The sequence below is a fragment of the Miscanthus floridulus genome, chromosome 2 (genome assembly GCF_019320115.1).
Source record: "Miscanthus floridulus cultivar M001 chromosome 2, ASM1932011v1, whole genome shotgun sequence".
Taxonomy (NCBI): Eukaryota; Viridiplantae; Streptophyta; class Magnoliopsida; order Poales; family Poaceae; genus Miscanthus; species Miscanthus floridulus.
Window position 1 is genome coordinate 56,054,158 of NC_089581.1, and position 3,717 is coordinate 56,057,874.

The 3,717-nt window shown below is 43.7% G+C and overlaps 1 non-coding gene across 1 annotated transcript; it reads right to left on the minus strand.

The window, feature by feature from the left end:
• Positions 1–3,047: 3,047 nt before the first annotated feature.
• On the minus strand, positions 3,048–3,147 carry LOC136541139 (U6 spliceosomal RNA). The gene has a single exon (XR_010780234.1). It is a non-coding gene; the product is annotated as a U6 spliceosomal RNA (small nuclear RNA).
• Between the last annotated feature and the right edge of the window lie 570 nt (positions 3,148–3,717).

The following is a 3,717-nucleotide window of genomic DNA, read 5'->3' on the forward strand; positions in this document are numbered from 1 at the left end:
AGCTCCTTGAGTTTGGATGACATAATTTTATTTTTTTTTCTCTAAGCTCAACACTAGCTTTTTTGGCTATGTCATATTTAGCTAAGAGTGAGTCATTCTCAAGTTCTAGCTTTTCATTTTTAGCTCGTCTTTCTAATGATTTTAGTGTATTGATTTAGCAACTTGACAAGATCATCATAAGAAGGTGATTCAAATTCATCATCACTATCACTACCACTTTCATCATTGCTAGCATTATCATCACCACTACTATCATCATCATTTTGTACCTTTTGTTCACCCTTGGGCATAAGGCATAGGTGTATAGAGGATGACGGCGGCGGTGTCGGTGAAGACAGTGAAGAATCAATTACAATAGCGGACACCTTCTCATTCTCATTCTCACTTTCATCATCAGATGAGCCACTTGATGATTCAATATCCGTGAGTCAATCACCAATAATGTATGCCTTGCTATTCTTCTTCTTCTTGTGATATTCTTTCTTCTTGCCATCCTTCTTCTTGTATGGCTTGTTGTTCTTCTTCTCATCATCATCTTCATCACTTGAGTCATCTTTCTTGATGAGCTAGATGACCAAGTTCTCCACAATTATAGCAATCCATTTCAGAGATGGGCTTCCTTCTATTGCTAGTGAAGAATTTCTTCTTCTTGCCATCAAACTTGATACTATTCTTGTTGAGCTTCTTGAGCATCTTGGCGGTTCTTCTCACCATGAGAGCAAGACTTGCATCATCAATTTCATCATCACTTGAGCTATCATGATCAACTCTTGCTTTGCCTTTTTTTCTCTTGGCTAGTCTTGAATGCCAAATCTTTCTTCTTGGTGGAAAAAGAGCCATCTTGTGATGTGATGTGCGTGTACATCTCATGTACATTGATCTTCCCCCAATATTTAAGTTGGTGTAGCGGTGGAAAGATCACCTTGATGAAGCACCGTCACAATATACCCATATTTGTCAATGAGGAGGACACTCAAGATCTTTCTTACAACATCGAAGGGTTGCATTTGTGTGAGTTCAAGCCCATTGACTTTCTCTACAAGAACATTCAAGCGTGAATACATCTCATTAGCACTTTTTCTAGGAAGCATCTCAAATGAATTAAGCTTTTTCATAACAAGGTGGTAGCGTTCCTCATGCTCACTCTTTGTTCCCTCATGGAGCGCACAAATGTCCGACCATATTGCATGGACGTCTTTGTGGTTCCGCACACGGTTAAAACATCTTTGCAAAGGCCTCTAAAGAGGGTGTTTATAGCCTTTGCATTCCACTTCTCATAGTTAACCTCATCGCCTTGAAGGTTTGTGGGATCCTTAGGTTTTGGAAAGCCTTGTGAGGTGGCTCTAAGAACTCCAACATCTAAAGCTTCTAGGTATGCCTCCATACGAATTTTCTAATAAGGAAAATCATCTCCCTTAGATAGAGGGTCCATCCCTGTGAGACATCTTGCTCTAGGCGGTTAAGCCTAATTTAGCGAGCACAAGGCTCCGATACAAATGAAAATGATCAGGATGCCCAAGAGGGAGAGCGTGAATTGAGCTTATTCTAAATTTTTGCAATAACTAAGACCTACACTTAGCCCACTTCACCCCTTGTGCCTAGAATGTGTTTCTATTGTTCTCACACACAAAAGTTTAGCACCCTAGGTTCCGATCCTACTCTAGCATGGCAATTCTAGGAATGTAAAGACATGAAATAAATTGCTCAAATGTAAATGCTCAAAGTAAAGAGAGGGAAAGGAACACGACGATGTTTTTCCAAGGTATCAGAGAGTCGCCACTCTCCACTAGTTCTCGTTGGAGCACCCGCGCAAGGGTGTAGCCCCCCTTGATCTATGCAGGGATCAAGTGCTCTCTACAGGCTAATTCTTTGACACTCCATCGCGGTGAATCGCCCACAACCGCTCACAACTTGACTTGGGTTATCCACAAGCTCCACCGGATGATCACGAAGCTCCCAATCACCACCGAGCTGTCTAGATGATGGCGATCACTAAGAGTAACAAGCACAAACTCTCACTTGACCACGACAAGCCTAATGAGAAGGGTTGATGCACACTTGCTACTCTCTATGCACTAATGAGGTCCTTAATCTTGGATTCTCAAATCTCAATCACCTCACTAGGATTTTGCTCTCCCTTGCACTCCAAAGGTGTTTCTTAGCTGAACAAATGGGCAAGAGAGCTCCCTTGGACAAGTGGAGTAAGTATTTATACCCCCTCATTCAAAACATAATGTTTGGAGGTTGAGTCAGCACTCTATAGGATGATCGGACGCTCCGGTCAGGGTGACCAGACGCTCCGATCAGTTATACCCACCACTATGCCAGAGAGAGCCGTTAATCTCTGATCGGACTCTGACCAGCGTCCTATCAGCATCAATCGGATGCGTCTGATCAAGAAAAACACGTTTTGGAACCTTACTGTAGTCGACCGAACGTAGGCACCCCAGCGTTCGATGCTCCTCCACTCTACGTCAGATCAGTACCAGATGACTGTAGTTGATTGACCGAACTCAGACCAGCATCTAGTCAGCACACACCGGACGCGTCTGGTCACAAAAAAGCCTCTCTAGAACTTCTCTGGAGTTGACCGGACACAGACACCCTAGTGTCCGGGGCTCCTCCACTCAGCATCCGGTCAGTACCAAACGACTACAGTTTGATCAAATGAATTGATCGGACTCACCCTCCAGCTACCAAGTGCTAGGTTTAACAAGTGTGCACCACACCTAACCCACTAGACTCACCTAGGTCAAGCTACTAGTCTATACCCCCTTAATAGTATGACCAAAGGAGAAACAAAGTCCTAAACTACTCTAAGTGTCTCTCCAACACCAAACGACACTTAGAACTAGTCCGTCCTTAACCTTGTCGTCCATCCTTTAAAAACCAAAACGATTTCCATCGTTAGGGGCATGACAACCATGATTACCCAATCAATTGCCATTACCATGACCTAACTAAAATTGCCTCTGCAAAACACATGTTAGTCATAGTAATTTTATGTCGTCATTAATCACTGAAACCCAACTAGGGGCCTCGATGCTTTCAATATGGACCATTTCTCAACGTTTTCATGTCACCCTTGAACAAGGGACATACTAATCTTGATAACATTCCAAATTTATTAGATGTCTCTAAACAAACATTTGCGAAAGTTAACCTAATATACGCCCCTACATAGACCCTCAAACTCAATTTTGAGAGGTGGGCCTAAAAACATAGGGTCCAACGGGGCCCTTATTTGGCTTAAAAATAGGAGGGCTATCAAATCAGGTTGAATCCTACCGTTTCCCACATTATACTCCCTCATTCGCGTCGAAAACTCTCCCCGCGTTGTTCCTTATCTTGCCCATCTGCCCCTCGCACCGTCCCTGATGGCCCGACGCTGCTCGTCTATGCTACTACGCCACCCAAGCCCTCCTAGCCTCCTCCCCGAGCGTGGCATTGTCAGTGAATTTTGTATCCGACTAGTGATCGACATCTCACCCATAGCGAATCAGAGATTGGTAACACTGTGCGCCATGTGCTGGTTGCAAGGGTGGGGTGCTAATGTTCATGGTGGAATGACATTTATGACAATGAACTTCGGCCTCTCCGATCTAGGGCACCCTAAGCCTCCCTTATATAGCTTGGAAGTAGGGTTTTACAATGGAAAGGCCTGATCGACTAGGTTGGTTTCCTAGTTTGTTAAAAGATTAGTTGGATCTTTATAGA